This window comes from Cherax quadricarinatus, chromosome 2, assembly GCF_038502225.1.
Source record: "Cherax quadricarinatus isolate ZL_2023a chromosome 2, ASM3850222v1, whole genome shotgun sequence".
Lineage (NCBI taxonomy): Eukaryota > Metazoa > Arthropoda > Malacostraca > Decapoda > Parastacidae > Cherax > Cherax quadricarinatus.
The window spans coordinates 56,115,566-56,134,080 of NC_091293.1; the positions used below are offsets into that span (position 1 = coordinate 56,115,566).

General features: G+C 38.7%; 1 protein-coding gene across 3 annotated transcripts in view; it reads left to right on the forward strand.

Annotated features, from left to right (window-relative positions):
* LOC128694615 (enoyl-CoA delta isomerase 2-like) overlaps nt 1-18,515 on the forward strand; it is a 223,433-nt gene that overhangs the window by 81,053 nt on the left and 123,865 nt on the right. The window lies entirely within an intron of this gene.

Consider the following 18,515-nt stretch of genomic DNA (forward strand, 5'->3'; position numbering starts at 1 on the left):
TTTATAAACTAAAAGAGGAGGCAGTTAGGGAAAGATATAAACAGCTATTGGAGGATAGATGGGCTAATGAGAGCATAGGCAATGGGGTCGAAGAGGTATGGGGTAGGTTTAAAAATGTAGTGTTAGAGTGTTCAGCAGAAGTTTGTGGTTACAGGAAAGTGGGTGCGGGAGGGAAGAGGAGCGATTGGTGGAATGATGATGTAAAGAGAGTAGTAAGGGAGAAAAAGTTAGCATATGAGAAGTTTTTACAAAGTAGAAGTGATGCAAGGAGGGAAGAGTATATGGAGAAAAAGAGAGAGGTTAAGAGAGTGGTGAAGCAATGTAAAAAGAGAGCAAATGAGAGAGTGGGTGAGATGTTATCAACAAATTTTGTTGAAAATAAGAAAAAGTTTTGGAGTGAGATTAACAAGTTAAGAAAGCCTAGAGAACAAATGGATTTGTCAGTTAAAAATAGGAGAGGAGAGTTATTAAATGGAGAGTTAGAGGTATTGGGAAGATGGAGGGAATATTTTGAGGAATTGTTAAATGTTGATGAAGATAGGGAAGCTGTGATTTCGTGTATAGGGCAAGGAGGAATAACATCTTGTAGGAGTGAGGAAGAGCCAGTTGTGAGTGTGGGGGAAGTTCGTGAGGCAGTAGGTAAAATGAAAGGGGGTAAGGCAGCCGGGATTGATGGGATAAAGATAGAAATGTTAAAAGCAGGTGGGGATATAGTTTTGGAGTGGTTGGTGCAATTATTTAATAAATGTATGGAAGAGGGTAAGGTACCTAGGGATTGGCAGAGAGCATGCATAGTTCCTTTGTATAAAGGCAAAGGGGATAAAAGAGAGTGCAAAAATTATAGGGGGATAAGTCTGCTGAGTATACCTGGTAAAGTGTATGGTAGAGTTATTATTGAAAGAATTAAGAGTAAGACGGAGAATAGGATAGCAGATGAACAAGGAGGCTTTAGGAAAGGTAGGGGGTGTGTGGACCAGGTGTTTACAGTGAAACATATAAGTGAACAGTATTTAGATAAGGCTAAAGAGGTCTTTGTGGCATTTATGGATTTGGAAAAGGCGTATGACAGGGTGGATAGGGGGGCAATGTGGCAGATGTTGCAAGTGTATGGTGTAGGAGGTAGGTTACTGAAAGCAGTGAAGAGTTTTTACGAGGATAGTGAGGCTCAAGTTAGAGTATGTAGGAAAGAGGGAAATTATTTCCCAGTAAACGTAGGCCTTAGACAAGGATGTGTGATGTCACCGTGGTGGTTTAATATATTTATAGATGGGGTTGTAAGAGAAGTAAATGCGAGGGTCTTGACAAGAGGCGTGGAGTTAAAAGATAAAGAATCACACATAAAGTGGGAGTTGTCACAGCTGCTCTTTGCTGATGACACTGTGCTCTTGGGAGATTCTGAAGAGACGTTGCAGAGATTGGTGGATGAATTTGGTAGGGTGTGCAAAAGAAGAAAATTAAAGGTGAATACAGGAAAGAGTAAGGTTATGAGGATAACAAAAAGATTAGGTGATGAAAGATTGGATATCAGATTGGAGGGAGAGAGTATGGAGGAAGTGAATGTATTCAGATATTTGGGAGTGGACGTGTCAGCGGATGGGTCTGTGAAGGATGAGGTGAATCATAGAACTGATGAGGGGAAAAGGGTGAGTGGTGCACTTAGGAGTCTGTGGAGACAAAGAACTTTGTCCTTGGAGGCAAAGAGGGGAATGTATGAGAGTATAGTTTTACCAACACTCTTATATGGGTGTGAAGCATGGGTGATGAATGTTGCAGCGAGGAGAAGGCTGGAGGCAGTGGAGATGTCATGTCTGAGGGCAATGTGTGGTGTGAATATAATGCAGAGAATTCGTAGTTTGGAAGTTAGGAGGAGGTGCGGGATTACCAAAACTGGTGTCCAGAGGGCTGAGGAAGGGTTGTTGAGGTGGTTCGGACATGTAGAGAGAATGGAGCAAAACAGAATGACTTCAAAAGTGTATCAGTCTGTAGTGGAAGGAAGGCGGGGTAGGGGTCGGCCTAGGAAAGGTTGGAGGGAGGGGGTAAAGGAGGTTTTGTGTGCGAGGGGCTTTGACTTCCAGCAGGCGTGCGTGAGCGTGTTTGATAGGAGTGAATGGAGACGAATGGTTTTTAATACTTGACGTGCTATTGGAGTGTGAGCAAAGTAACATTTATGAAGGGGTTCAGGGAAACCGGCAGGCCGGACTTGAGTCCTGGAGATGGGAAGTACAGTGCCTACACTCTGAAGGAGGGGTGTTAATGTTGCAGTTTAAAAACTGTAGTGTAAAGCACCCTTCTGGCAAGACAGTGATGGAGTGAATGATGGTGAAAGTTTTTGTTTTTCGGGCCACCCTACCTTGGTGGGAATCGGCCAGTGTGATAATAATAAAAAAAAATAATAGACATTTTGCTTAATCCATCTATGATTTCTTTTTCAAAATTATAATAAACATGCTACATAACATATAAACATATAAATTAACAAATATGAGATGTTTTTCTGGTCGGCTTGACAGAGTGAACAGAAACCATTCGTGTCTGGGCTGGTAACAACAACAACAACAACGACGACGTTTGTTTACATAACTTGCCAACCTTCTACACTCTTATTCAAATCAAATCAATTCTAATCAAATCAAGTTTATTCTCTATAAGGGTTACAATGTGGGGTTTACAGGATTTTGATATTGTATGGTTTACATGTTATAAAATACTAATTACAGAGGGGACCACTAGGACACCTAGTATGGCTAGGCATTTCGGGCAGACTTAGATTAATTCTTAACATTAAATCCTTACAGATTATGGTATTAAGGCTAGGTCACTACATTATAATTTGTGAGTTTAGCAATGTGAATGCTTTTGTTTTAGCACAATACAAAGTGTCTATATTGGAGTATCATAGGCAAACTTATGACTAGTTAGGATTCATTATTTTAAGATCGATTAGTTTTCTGTGTTTATAGTCAGTGGGTGAGTGAGTGTAATTGTGAACCACCAGGTGGTTATCATGTAGTTAGTTGTCAGGGTGTATCAGGGAGATGAGATGTTTTCTAACTGTAGTTTTGAAAGTGACGAGTGTGTTTGCAGTTCTAGAGTTTTCAGGTAGAGTGTTCCAGATTTTAGGTCCTTTGAAATACATTGAATTTTTGTGAAGGTTTAGTTGGACACAGGGAATGTCATAGAGATGTTTGTGTCTGGTGTTATGCCTGTGGATCCTGTCACAACTATCAAGAAAGCATTTTAGGTCAAGGTTAATATTGGAATTTAAGGTCCTGTAGATATAGATTGCACATTAGTAAGTGTGGATGTTCTGAACAGGGAGTAAGTTTAGATCTATGAAGAGTGGGGGTGTGTGTTGCCAGGGATGGGATTTAGTGATTATTCTTACTGCCGCTTTTTGTTGGGTTATTATTGGCTTTAGGTGTGTTGCTGCAGTTGAACCCCAAGCCCAGATAACATAGGTGAGGTATGGATATATAAGTGAATGGTATAGTGTGAGAAGGGCAATTTGCGGTACGTAGTATTGTATCGTTTGTTCATTTAAACTTGTTTACTCACCTCTCACTCTGCATTAAGGCTACAGATATTTTAAGGTAAGTAATGAGTGGACACGATTATTATACTGTATTATAGTTTAATAATAATATTAATATTAGTACATATGTATTATTGTAATAATAGTATTAATAATTATTATTAATATTATTATTAGAGAGTTGGAGCAAAGGAAGGGGTAGCAGTAATGTTGAAGGATCAGTTATGGAAGGAGAAAAGAGAATATGAATGTGTAAATTCAAGAATTATGTGGATTAAAGTAAAGGTTGGATGCGAAAAGTGGGTCATAATAAGCGTGTATGCACCTGGAGAAGAGAGGAATGTAGAGGAGAGAGAGAGATTTTGGGAGATGTTAAGTGAATGTATAGGAGCCTCTAAACCAAGTGAGAGAGTAATTGTGGTAGGGAACCTGAATACTAAACTAGGAGAAACTTTTAGAGAGGGTGTGGTAGGTAAGTTTGGGGTGCCAGGTGTAAATGATAATGGGAGCCCTTTGATTGAACTTTGTATAGAAAGGGGTTTAGTTATATATAATACATATTTTAGGAAAAAAGAGGATAAATAAGTATACAAGATATGATGTAGGGCGAAATGACAGTAGTTTGTTGGATTATGTATTGGTAGATAAAAGACTGTTGAGTAGACTTCAGGATGTACATGTTTATAGAGGGGCCACAGATATATCAGATCACTTTTTAGTTCTAGCTACACTGAGAGTAAAAGGTAGATGGGATACAAGGAGAATAGAAGCATCAGGGAAGAGAGAGGTGAAGGTTTATAAACTAAAAGAGGAGGCAGTTAGGGTAAGATATAAACAGCTATTGGAGGATAGATGGGCTAATGAGAGCATAGGCAATGGGGTCGAAGAGGCATGGGGTAGGTTTAAAAATATAGTGTTAGAGTGTTCAGCAGAAGTTTGTGGTTACAGGAAAGTGGGTGCGGGAGGGAAGAGGAGCGATTGGTGGAATGATGATGTAAAGAGAGTAGTAAGGGAGAAAAAGTTAGCATATGAGAAGTTTTTACAAAGTAGAAGTGATGCAAGGAGGGAAGAGTATATGGAGAAAAAGAGAGAGGTTAAGAGAGTGGTGAAGCAAAGTAAAAAGAGAGCAAATGAGAGAGTGGGTGAGATGTTATCAACAAATTTTGTTGCAAATAAGAAAAAGTTTTTGAGTGAGATTAACAAGTTAAGGAAGCCTAGAGAACAAATGGATTTGTCAGTTAAAAATAGGAGAGGAGAGTTATTAAATGGAGAGTTAGAGGTATTGGGAAGATGGAGGGAATATTTTGAGGAATTGTTAAATGTTGATGAAGATAGGGAAGCTGTGATTTCGTGTATAGGGCAAGGAGGAATAACATTTTATAGGAGTGAGGAAGAGCCAGTTGTGAGTGTGGGAGAAGTTCGTGAGGCAGTAGGTAAAATGAAAGGGGGTAAGGCAGCCGGGATTGATGGGATAAAGATAGAAATGTTAAAAGCAGGTGGGGGATATAGTTTTGGAGTGGTTGGTGCAATTATTTAATAAATGTATGGAAGAGGGTAAGGTACCTAGGGATTGGCAGAGAGCATGCATAGTTCCTTTGTATAAAGGCAAAGGGGACAAAAGAGAATGCAAAAATTATAGGGAGATAAGTTTGTTGAGTGTACCTCGTAAAGTGTGTGGTAGTTATTATTGAAAGAATTAAGAGTAAGACGGAGAATAGGATAGCAGATGAACAAGGAGGCTTTAGGAAAGGTAGGGGGTGTGTGGACCAGGTGTTTACAGTGAAACACATAAGCGAACAGTATTTAGATAAGGCTAAAGAGGTCTTTGTGGCATTTATGGATTTGGAAAAGGCGTATGACAGGGTGGATAGGGGGGGCAATGTGGCAGATGTTGCAGGTATATGGTGTAGGAGGTAGGTTACTGAAAGCAGTGAAGAGTTTTTACGAGGATAGTGAGGCTCAAGTTAGAGTATGTAGGAAAGAGGGAGATTATTTCCCGGTAAAAGTAGGCCTTAGACAAGGATGTGTGATGTCACCGTGGTTGTTTAATATATTTATAGATGGGGTTGTAAGAGAAGTAAATGCGAGGGTCTTGGCAAGAGGTGTGGAGTTAAAAGATAAAGAATCACACATAAAGTGGGAGTTGTCACAGTTGCTCTTTGCTGATGACAATGTGCTCTTGGGAGATTCTGAAGAGAAGTTGAAGAGATTGGTGGATGAATTTGGTAGGGTATGCAAAAGAAGAAAATTAAAAGTGAATACAGGAAAGAGTAAGGTTATGAGGATAACAAAAAGATTAGGTGAAGAAAGATTGGATATCAGATTGGAGGGAGAGAGTATGGAGGAGGTGAATGTATTCAGATATTTGGGAGTGGACGTGTCAGCGGATGGGTCTATGAAAGATGAGGTGAATCATAGAATTGATGAGGGGAAAAGGGTGAGTGGTGCACTTAGGAGTCTGTGGAGACAAAGAACTTTGTCCTTGGAGGCAAAGAGGGGAATGTATGAGAGTATAGTTTTACCAACGCTCTTATATGGGTGTGAAGCATGGGTGATGAATGTTGCAGCGAGGAGAAGGCTGGAGGCAGTGGAGATGTCATGTCTGAGGGCAATGTGTGGTGTGAATATAATGCAGAGAATTCGTAGTTTGGAAGTTAGGAGGAGGTGCGAGATTACCAAAACTGTTGTCCAGAGGGCTGAGGAAGGGTTGTTGAGGTGGTTCGGACATGTAGAGAGAATGGAGCAAAACAGAATGACTTCAAGAGTGTATCAGTCTGTAGTGGAAGGAAGGCGGGGTAGGGGTCGGCCTAGGAAAGGTTTGAGGGAGGGGGTAAAGGAGGTTTTGTGTGCAAGGGGCTTGGACTTCCAGCAAAGTAGGGCAAATGTTTGATTTTTGCCGATGTTCAAAAGTAAACAAATGATGTCATTGTCCAATATATGTCTAACTAGCCATTCTGATATGCAGTCATGAATGGGTTGACATTATTTGTACAATTATTACAATATTGCAGTAGTCTGCATAACAGTAAATCTTCTATTTTTTGTTTGAATAAAAATTCAAAATAGAAAGCAAGAGTAATATCAGAAGGGCTTGGAGACGTGACTGATGAACAAAGAAAATGTTATTTTAGAGCCAGGAATGTCTGCATTTTTCATTCTGGACCTTATTTTGAAATTGTCATGTTTTTTAATTTTCATGAAATTGGCCAAATTACAAATTTCTGGCCACATTATTGGGTAGTTGAAATTGGCAAATGGGCAGTTTCTTGTACTCAGTCGATAGAAAAAGCAGAGTTCCAAAAAAATAGCTGTGAGTTTGGTTGACTGGAACAATGGAATTAGCCGAAAATAGGGCTCAAAGTGGGCGAAATTGCAGATTTGTAAATATCGCCGAGGTCGCTAACTTCACGAGAGCACAATTCCGACAGTTTTCCATCAAATTTCGTTTTTTTTGGTGTCATTACTATCGGGAAAAGATTCTCTATCATTTCATAAACAATTTTTTTTTTTTTTTTTTTTTTTTTTTTTTTTTAAATTTTGCGACACCAGGAGACACCTCAGGATTGGGGGTTGCGACAGTCAAGGGGTTAATGGATTTAAGGATGCTGGGTGTTAGCCAGGGACTATTCAGTCTCTTAGCTGTGATCTGTTTAGTTGTTTTTAGGGCAATGCTTGTTATAGAGGTAGTGGGTTTTTTTATTTTTAAGAAATTATTAATATATTCATCTGTATTTGTACATGTATATGTTTCAAGCTCATTATGCAAGTCAACGTTATTCATAGCTGTTATAAAGTTATAAACAGCTGTCTCATTATGTAGTCTGAAGGTAACTAGTAGTATCTTGGGGCAATTTACCTAGGTTGGTTATGAGAAAGGTAGGGTAGTGGTCTGTGGTGTTGTCTGTGATTATACCTGATTTTAAAGGGGATATAGTGTTAGTCCAGATGTGGTCTAATAACGAGATACTAGTTTCGGAGATTCTTGTAGGTTTTAACCCTTTGAGGGTTTTCGTCGTACTAGTATGTCTTACGCGTAGGGGTTTTTGACGTACTAGTACTCATAAATTCTAGCGACCTCAAATCTAGTGGGAGAAAGCTGGTAGGCCTTCATATGAAAGAATGGGTCTATGTGGTCAGTGTGCACAGTCTAAAAAAAATCCTGCAGCACACGGTGCATAATGAGAAAAAAAAAACTTTTTCCATTTTTTTTTAATAAATCAGCGACTTTGCAGTGTATTTTCGTATAGTATTTATTGTTGTATTCTAGTTTTCTTGGTCTCATTTTATAGAATGGAAGACATATTACTGAAATTGAGATGATTTTGACTGGTTTTACAATGAAAGGTGCCTTGAAATTGAGCTCAAAGTAGCAGAAATGTTCGATTTTTACCAAACTTCAAAAGTAAACAAATCGTGCCAAGCGTGCAATACACGTCAACTGGTGAGTCTAATATTCTTTCACAAGTGCACCAATAATATTTATACCATTTTTTACACTAATGCAGTAGTCTGCATAACAGTAAATCTTATATTTTTTGTGAGAATAAAAATTCAAAGTGGAAAGCAAAAGAATATAAGAGGGGCCTTGAGACGTGACTAATGACTAGAGGAAATGTCATTTTAGTGCCAGGAATGTCTTTCTTGTTTATTCTGGACCCTATTCCGAAATTGGCATCTTTTGAAATTTGTGTGAAATTGGCAAAATTGCTAAATTCTGACCACTGTACTGGATAGTTGAATTTATAAATGGGTGGTTTCTTGCACCCATTCGATAGAAAAAATGGAGTTCTAGCGAAATATTCATGTTTTTTGTTGACTAGTACAGTGAAATTGGCCGAAAATGGGGCTCAAAGTGGGCAAAATCGCCGATCCGTAAACATCGCCGAGACCGCTAACTTTGCGAGAGCATAATTCCGTAAGTTTTCTATCAAATTTCAAACTTTTGGTGTCGTTATGATCGGGAAAAGATTCTCTATCTTTTCATAAGAGAAAATAATTTTTTTTTTTTTTAAATTTGGCCGACCCTGAGAACGAGTTTCGGAGAGGGCCTGTCGACCCTCAAAGGGTTAATATTGTTGGTAGCAACAAGCAGTTGGTCATAGTGTGTGTGAATTTGGTTACTTGTGGGTCCTGGTCATGTAGTAGATTTATGTTGAAATCTCTTGTTAGCAGAAGGTGGTCTTTGTTCATATATGCATCAGTTATCAAGTTTCCCAATTTTTCACTAAAATGGTAAATGTTTGACTGTGGTACTCTGTAAATGTTTATAACTGTGAGGGGTTTTTACAGATCTTTTGAGTTAAATTTTACTATAATATATTCACCATGTTCATCCCTTGTTCAAGAATTATTGATACATTCAAGGTGATTTGAGTAGTATATAGCTGTTCCATCCCCTTGCTGGTCTGTCCTACAGTTGTGTTTGGCTGTGTAACCAGGAATGGCATAGACATCTGTAGTGCTAGGCTTTAGCCAGGTTTCTGTGAGTGTGCTGATTGACATACTGGAATGAAGGGAATTGAATAATGCTGTGAGGTCATCATAATGTTTGCTCAAGGATCTGACATTGTAATTAAATATACAGGTCTCCCTCAACATTCACGTTTTCAACTTTCACGGGCTTCACACATTCGCGAATTCCCAACCGCCAAATTCCCAGCCACCAAATTCCCAGCCGCCAAATCATATTTACGTTTCCCGCCACCTGCGAGCCCCTACTACCCTCCCTCCGACCCCTGCAACTGGCAGCCAGCCCTCCCACCACTCAGTGTGGTTAGTGTTTTGTTTATTCATTATTTGCTATTAAACTACAATACAGCAGGGCCCCACTTATATGGCAGGTTAGGTTCCAGGCTACCGCTGTAAAGCGGAAACCGCCGTAAAGTGAAACACCCTTTTTTTCCACTTATAAATGCATACAAACATTAGATAACAAGTTTACACTAACATATATTAAGTTAGCAATAGAACCAGGCATCAAAAAACAATAAAAAAGTACAATACACACATAGTGCACTCATTACTTACCTTAAAATATTTATAGTTTTAATCTAGGGTGAGACAAGTAGTATTTATTGTAAGAAATCAAGTGTGGTATGTATGGTAATCAGCCAGGCTACCTTACCAGGCCACCCCACCCACACATACTATTCTATGATATTTAAGCATCCCAGAGCGATAAAATGTATATACAGTTCACTCATTACTTACCTTAAAATATAGGGTGAGATGAGTAGTATTTATTGTAAAAAATCAAGTGTGGTATGTATGGTAGTCAGCCGGGCTACCATACCAGGCCAACCCACCCACACATATATTCTATGATATTTAAGCATCCCATAGCGATAAAATGTATATGCAGTTCACTCATTACTTACCTTAAAATATTTGTAGTCTTAATGTAGGGTCAGGAGTAAGTAAATGAGATAAAATGAATAAATGAGAGAGAGAAAGAATGAGTACATGAGAGGGGACAGGCGCAGTTATGTAAACAAACCAGGCGAACGTAAGTTTTGTAAACAAACGAAGTGTACACGTCTGGTTTGTGTACAAGTTACATTGTGTACAGGTTGTCTCTACATTGATATGGTAGAATTAATAAAGAAGAACACTCCCATTCTCATGTAACATCATTTTGAGAAGAAATGAAGCTCTGAGTGAAGGCAATGGAAATAAGTCACACTGACTTTTTTGGGTTATCCTAGGTTCTCTAGACATATGTTGTTATGTATGATAATCTATGTAACTGTATTTGTGTATACCTGAATAAACTTACATACATACGAAAGGAATAATTTTCTATAGTTACCCCCAGTAACACATTTTCTCTTATGTTAGATTAGAGAAAATGTTATTCTTGCCATCACTTGTACAAGTTATGTGGCTCCCACATCTTATATTTATGTTTATTTATTCTATTGTGGGGTGTATTTATCATCTTTTTATGTTATGTATCGTGTTTATTATATAATTTTGAAAAAAATATCATGGATGGATTAATGAAAATGTGTATATTAACGTAATATACGACATTTAATGAGACTCGGTGAGTATTGTTATTATTATTATTATCATTTCTAATATGGCGTCACTTGTGCAAGTCGTCTGCTACCACATCTCACATTTATGTTTATTTATTCTACTGTGGGGTGTATTTATCTTATTTATATGTTATGCATCGTGTTTATTATATAATTTTGAAAAAAATATCATAGATGGATTAATGAAAATGTGTATATTAACGTAATATACGACATTTAAATGACTCGATGATTATTATTATCATTACTAATATGACGTCTGGAGACATAAGACACTTACCAATTTTAATGTGTACCTGCATGCCAGCACAGTATGTAAGTTTATTTAGGTACAGGTATACATAAGTATAATTATCAGAGTATATATAAAATATGAAATAACTTTTTAAAACATTTGAAATTTTGGAGTTTCCAGACAAAATGGAGAGACTTAGTGCTTACTGAGCTCATGGAGAATGTAAACAAACAGGGTGGGGCACGGTGACTGTATTAGAAAGTCAGGTGGGGGGAGCCGTATAGCGAGTTTTGGTCATAATTTGAAATGTCCGTATTAGCGGAACGCCGTAAAGTGAAACGCTGTAAAGCGGGGCCTTCCTGTATAAATAATGTAAACCCATTCATGACTGCATATTGGAATGGCTATTCGAACAGGTATTAGACGGTGACATCATGCGTTTACTCTTTAACACTGCAAAGAATTAAACATTTCTGCTACAGCTAATAATAACAATAGTAGTAGTAGTAATAATAATAATAATAATAATAATAATAATAATAAATATGATATAATTGAAGAAGGAAATTGTACAAAAATACGAGGGAGTGGTTGACACATCGTCAGTGTGACTTTGTTTATGCTGGAGTGAACATTAGTTTCCCTGCTCTTCCAAACATTTCACAATAATTCATTGTGTTTGGTGCTTGTAGATTGAGTGTGACTGGAGTGGTAGAGGCAGTGATTGAGGCAATGGTATTTAATAACATACATGTTAATAATAATACATGTTATTAATAATATGTACTATTATTATTTATAACATATATGTTATTAAATACATACATGTTAATAATAATACATGTTATTAATAATAACATGTACTATTATTATTTATAACATATATGTTATTAAATACCACTGCCTCAACCGCTGAATTATTGTGAAATGTTTGGAAGAGCAGGGAGACTAATGTTCACTCCAGCATAAACAAAGTCACACTTACGATGTGTCAACCACTCCCTCGTATTTTTGCACAATTACCTTCTTCAATTATATCGTATTTATTATTATTATTATTATTTTTTTTTTCAACAAGTCGGCCGTCTCCCACCGAGGCAGGGTGACCCAAAAAAGAAAGAAAATCCCCAAAAAGAAAATACTTTCATCATCATTCAACACTTTCACCACACTCGCACATTATCAGTGTTTTTGCAGAGGTGCTCAGAATACAACAGTTTAGAAGCATACACATATAAAGATACACAACATATCCCTCCAAACTGCCAATATCCCAAACCCCTCCTTTAAAGTGCAGGCATTGTACTTCCCATTTCCAGGACTCAAGTCTGACTATATGAAAATAACCGGTTTCCCTGAATCCCTTCACTAAATATTACCCTGCTCACACTCCAACAGATCGTCAGGTCCCAAGTACCATTCGTCTCCATTCACTCCTATCTAACACGCTCACGCACGCTTGCTGGAAGTCCAAGCCCCTTGCCCACAAAACCTCCTTTATCCCATCTCTCCAACCCTTTCGAGGACGACCCCTACCCCTCCTTCCTTCCCCTATAGATTTATGTGCTTTCCATGTCATTCTACTTTGATCTATTCTCTCTAAATGACCAAACCACCTCAACAACCCCTCTTCTGCCCTCTGACTAATACTTTTATTAACTCCACACCTTTTCCTAATTTCCACACTCCGAATTTTCTGCATAATATTTATACCACACATTGCCCTTAAACAGGACATCTCCACTGCCTCCAACCGTCTCCTCGCTGCTGCATTGACCACCCAAGCTTCATACCCATATAAGAGTGTTGGTACTACTATACTTTTATACATTCCCTTCTTTGCCTCCATAGATAACGTTTTTTGACTCCACATATACCTCAACACACCACTCACCTTTTTTCCCTCATCAGTTCTGTGATTAACCTCATCCTTCATAAATCCATCCGCCGACACGTCAACTCCCAAGTATCTGAAAACATTCACTTCTTCCATACTCCTCCTCCCCAATTTGATATCCAATTTTTCTTTATCTAAATCATTTGACAAGAAAATTGTCAAAGTGGGAAGTCTGAATGTGCGTGGATGTTGTGCAGATGATAAGAAAGAGATGATTGTGGATGTTATGAATGAGAAGAAGCTGGATGTCCTGGCTTTAAGTGAAACAAAGCTGAAGGGGGTGGGAGAGTTTCAGTGGAGAGGAATAAATGGGATTAGGTCAGGGGTTTCAAATAGAGTTAGAGCTAAAGAAGGAGTAGCAATAATGTTGAAGGATAAGCTATGGCAGGAAAAGAGGGACTATAAATGTTTTAATTCAAGGATTATGTGGAGTAAAATAAAGATTGGGTGTGAAAAGTGGGTTATAATAAGCGTGTATGCACCTGGAGAAGAGAGAAGTGTAGAGGAGAGAGAGAGATTTTGGGAAATGTTGAGTGAATGCGTGGGGAGTTTTGAATCAAGTGTGAGTGTAATGGTGGTTGGGGATTTCAATGCTAAAGTGGGTAAAAATGTTATGGAGGGAGTAGTAGGTAAATTTGGGGTGCCAGGGGTAAATGTAAATGGGGAGCCTTTAATTGAGCTATGTGTAGAAAGAGATTTGGTAATAAGTAATACATATTTTATGAAAAAGAGGATAAATAAATGTACAAGGTATGATGTAGCACGTAATGAAAGTGGTTCGTTAGATTGTGTATTGGTGGATAAAAGGTTGATGGGTAGGCTCCAGGATGTACATGTTTATAGAGGGGCAACTGATATATCGGATCATTATTTAGTTGTAGCTACAGTTAGAGTAAGAGGTAGATGGGAAAAGAGGAAGGTGGCAACAACAAGTAAGAGGGAGATGAAAGTGTATAAACTAAGGGAGGAGGAAGTTCGGGTGAGATATAAGCGACTATTGGCAGAAAGGTGGGCTAGTGCAAAGATGAGTAGTGGGGGGGGGGGGGGTTGAAGAGGGTTGGAATAGTTTTAAAAATGCAGTATTAGAATGTGGGGCAGAAGTTTGTGGTTATAGGAGGGGGGTGGGGGCAGGAGGAAAGAGGAGTGATTGGTGGAATGATGAAGTAAAGGGTGTGATAAAAGAGAAAAAGGTAGCTTATGAGAGGTTTTTACAAAGCAGAAGTGTTATAAGAAGAGCAGAGTATATGGAAAGTAAAAGAAAGGTAAAGAGAGTGGTGAGAGAGTGCAAAAGGAGAGCAGATGATAGAGTGGGAGAGGCACTGTCAAGAAATTTTAATGAAAATAAGAAAAAATTTTGGAGTGAGTTAAACAAGTAAAGAAAGCCTAGGGAAAGTATGGATTTGTCAGTTAAAAACAGAGTAGGGGAGTTAGTAGATGGGGAGATGGAGGTATTAGGTAGATGGCGAGAATATTTTGAGGAACTTTTAAATGTTAAGGAAGAAACAGAGGCAGTAATTTCATGCACTGGTCAGGGAGGTATACCATCTTTTAGGAGTGAAGAAGAGCAGAATGTAAGTGTGGGGGAGGTATGTGAGGCATTACGTAAAATGAAAGGGGGTAAAGCAGCTGGAACTGATGGGATCATGACAGAAATGTTAAAAGCAGGGGGGATATAGTGTTGGAGTGGTTGGTACTTTTGTTTAATAAATGTATGAAAGAGGGGAAGGTACCTAGGGATTGGCGGAGAGCATGTATAGTCCCTTTATATAAAGGGAAAGGGGACAAAAGAGACTGTAAAAATTATAGAGGAATAAGCTTACTGAGTATACCAGGAAAAGTGTACGGTAGGGTTATAATTGAAAGAATTAGAGGTAAGACAGAATGTAGGATTGCGGATGAGCATGTAGGTTTCAGAGTGGGTAGGGGATGTGTAGATCAAGTGTTTACATTGAAGCATATATGTGAACAGTATTTAGATAAAGGTAGGGAAGTTTTTATTGCATTTATGGATTTAGAAAAGGCATATGATAAAGTGGATAGAGGAGCAATGTGGCAGATGTTGCAAGTATATGGAATAGGTGGTAAGTTATTAAATGCTGTAAAGAGTTTTTATGAGGATAGTGAGGCTCAGGTTAGGGTGTGTAGAAGAGAGGGAGACTACTTCCCAGTAAAAGTAGGTCTTAGACAGGGATGTGTAATGTCACCATGGTTGTTTAATATATTTATAGATGGGGTTGTAAAGGAAGTAAATGCTAGGGTGTTCGGGAGAGGGGTGGGATTAAATTTTGGGGAATCAAATTCAAAATGGGAATTGACACAGTTACTTTTTGCTGATGATACTGTGCTTATGGGAGATTCTAAAGAAAAATTGCTAATAATAACTATTGTTATTATTAGCAATAGCAGAAATGTTCAATTCTTTGCTGTGTTCAAGAGTAAACACATGATGTCACCGTCTAATACCTTTCCTAATAGCGATTCCAATATGCAGTCATGAATGGGTTTACATTATTTATTCTGTAGTTTAATAGCAAATAATGAACAAACAAAACACTCACCACACTGAGTGGTGGGAGGGCTGGCTGCCAGTTGCGGGGGTCGGAGGGAGGGTTGTAGGGACTCGCAGTGGTGGAGGCAGTGGTGGAGTCTGTGGTATTTAATAACATACATGTTATTAAATAACATACGTTATTAAAGCTTAACATGTATATATTTAGTACGATTTACGACGTTTTCGTGTATTTTATGATTATTCATGGTTCAACAAGTTAAGGAAGCAGTATTGTAATATGTTTCCGTACAATATATTGGGGCACCAAACATTCACGGTTTTACTACATTCGCGAGGCTCTTTATCCCCTAACCCTCGCGAATGTTGAGGGAGACCTGTATAGTGATCAAATGTACAAAAGTAAAATGGACTGTTAGTAAATATGGTGGTGAACAAAATCTTAGAAAGTAATATTAATTAAAAAAATAAAAAAGAAATAAAATAATTTCTGTTACATGTACATGTATTAATTTTTTTATGAACAACTACAGTACTGTACAGTGGTCCCTAGTTTTTCGTAATTAATCTGTTCCTGGAAGTGTGACTATTATTGAAATTGATGATTTTCGAATCCGTTTTCCTCATAAGAAATAATGTAAATACAGTTAATCCGTTCCTGACACCCAGAAGTATTAAACAAAAAAAATTTTTACGTGAAATATAGATGTAGTACATACACAATGCAGTGGGATGTGATGAATGAAACATTAACAGCATAACACTTACCTTTATTGGCAATTCTTCTTAGTGTATGAAAAACTGGAGGAGGAGAGAGATTGGATTAGTTACTGTTTGGAAGGGTAATCCCCTTTCATCAACACCTCAGGTACCAAGTGCTTTTCTGTGGTTACTTCTCTGTTTCTTAATGCCACTAGGACCAGCTTGAGAGTCACTGTACACCTGTGGCACTAAATACTTGTCCAGAGAGCTCTGTTTCTGGCATCTCTTTAAAACTTCCCTAAAATGGGCCAAGACTTTGTCACTGTACAAGTTGCCGATATGGCTTGCAACAGCCTTGTAAGGGTGATGTTTCTCCATAAATCTTTCCATCCTACCCCACATTTCAAAAAATCTCCTTAATTTCTGAAGAAGGTGACTTCTTCCATCACTCTTCCTCCTCCTCTGCAGCAATATTCTGAGCTGCGGTCTGTTGCTGTTCCTGGTGACGCTCTTGCAGCTCCTCAGTGGTTAACTCTTCGTTATGGTCCTCCACCAACTCTTCCACATCCTCCAAACTCACATCCAACCCCATGGAACTCCCCAATGCCACAGTAGATTTCACAACTGTCATAGGCTCATCAGGGTCAGCCCCAAACCCTTCAAAATCCCTCTTGTGGGCACAATCTGGCCACAATTTTCTCCGAGCAGAGTTCAAAGTCCTGGTAGTCACTCCCTCCCAAGTCTTACCTATAAGGCTTATGCAATGGAGGATACTGAAGTGATCTTTCCAAAACTCTCTTAGGGTAAAGTGAGTGTCTATGGTCACATTAAAGCACCTTTGAAACATTGCTTTGGTGTAGAGTTTTTTAAAGTTTGAAATGACCTGCTGGTCCATAGGCTGGAGGAGAGGAGTGGTAATAGGGGGCAAGAATTTTACTGTGATGAACCCAAACTCCTCCAGAATTAGGTCATCCAAGTTTGGAAGATGAGCAGGTGCATTGTCCATTAGCAGGAGGCACTTGAGATCCAATTTCTTTTCCAGGAGGTAATTTTTCACACTAGGGCCGAACACTTCATTGAACCACTCGACAAAAATTTCCCTCGTGACCCATGCCTTATTATTAGCTTTCCAAAACACACACAATTTACTCTTCATAACATTGTTTTTCCTGAACACACTGGGATTTTCAGAATGGTACACTAGTAACGGCTTCACTTTGCTATCCCCACTTTCATTAGCACAAAACATGAGCGTAAGCCTGTGTTTCGTAGGCTTGTGTGCTGGCAGTCCCTTTTCCTTCTGAATAATGTAGGTCCTCTTTGGCTTTTTCTTCCAAAAGAGGCCTGTTTTGTCACAATTGAACATGTGTTCAGGTTTCAATCCTTCAGCCTCTATGTACTCCTTGAATTCATCTATGAATTTTGTAGCTGTAATTTTGTCCAAACTGGCAGCCTTGCCATGCCTTATCACACTGTGTATGCCACTACGGTTCTTAAATCTCTCAGACAAGCCTTTGCTGGCCTTAAATTCACAAATATCAGTACTCGTTGCAGGCAATTTCTTTGAGATCGTCATGCAACTGCCTAGCCTTTTCACAAATAATTGACTGCATAAGACTATCTCCTGCTAATTGTTTCTCTTTTATCCAAACCAATAATAACTTCTCAACATCTTCGAGTACTGGTGATCTCATTTTTGTCAGCATAGTAGGTTGGTAGACAGCAACCACCCAGGGAGGTACCACCCTCCTGACAAGTGAGTGTAAAACCAAAGCCTGTAATTGTTTTACATGATGGTAGGATTGCTGGTGTCCCTTTTTCTGTCTCAGAAACATGCAAGATTTCAGGTAGTACCATCTTGCTACTTCTTACACTTAGGTCACACTACACATACATATTCGAGCATGTATATACTTACCCCTCTGGGTTTTCTTCTATTTTCTTTCTAGTTCTTGTTCTTGTTCTTGTTTATTTCCTTTTATCTTCATGAGAAAGTGGAACAGAATTCTTCCTCTGTAAGCCATGCGTGTTGTAAGGGGCGACTAAAATGCCGGGAGCAAGGGGCTAGTAACCCAATCTCCTGTACAAATTACTAAATTTAAAAAGAAAAACTTTCATTTTTCTTTTTGGGCCACCCTGCCTTGGTGGGATACAGCCGGTTTGTTGAAAGAAAAGATTTACCCCCTTTTCAACAACAGCTTCCATGATTTCCTTTTTCTTGGCCATGATGGAAGCTATGGTTGTATGGGGTTTGTTATACACCCTGGCCAGTTCGGCCACACGTACTCCACTTTCATATTGTTCAATGATGTTTTTCTTGAATTCAGTCATATTTCTCACCTTCTTTACCAAAGGCCTGGCACTAAGAGCTTTCTTTGGAGTCATGGTAGCTTATTTAGCAGATGCAAGCACTAAAATGAATGGAATATGTATTATGAAATATTTCGTATGAACAAGTGAGGGGACCGTCACTCGCTGGTAAACAATGGCACACTGGCTGGGAAGGGAGGGCGAGGCGGCTCGGAGCCATGTGTACGTGTCTGGGACGAACGATGATTTGCAAGCCAATGTTTTGACAAAAATAACATTACGATTTTCAA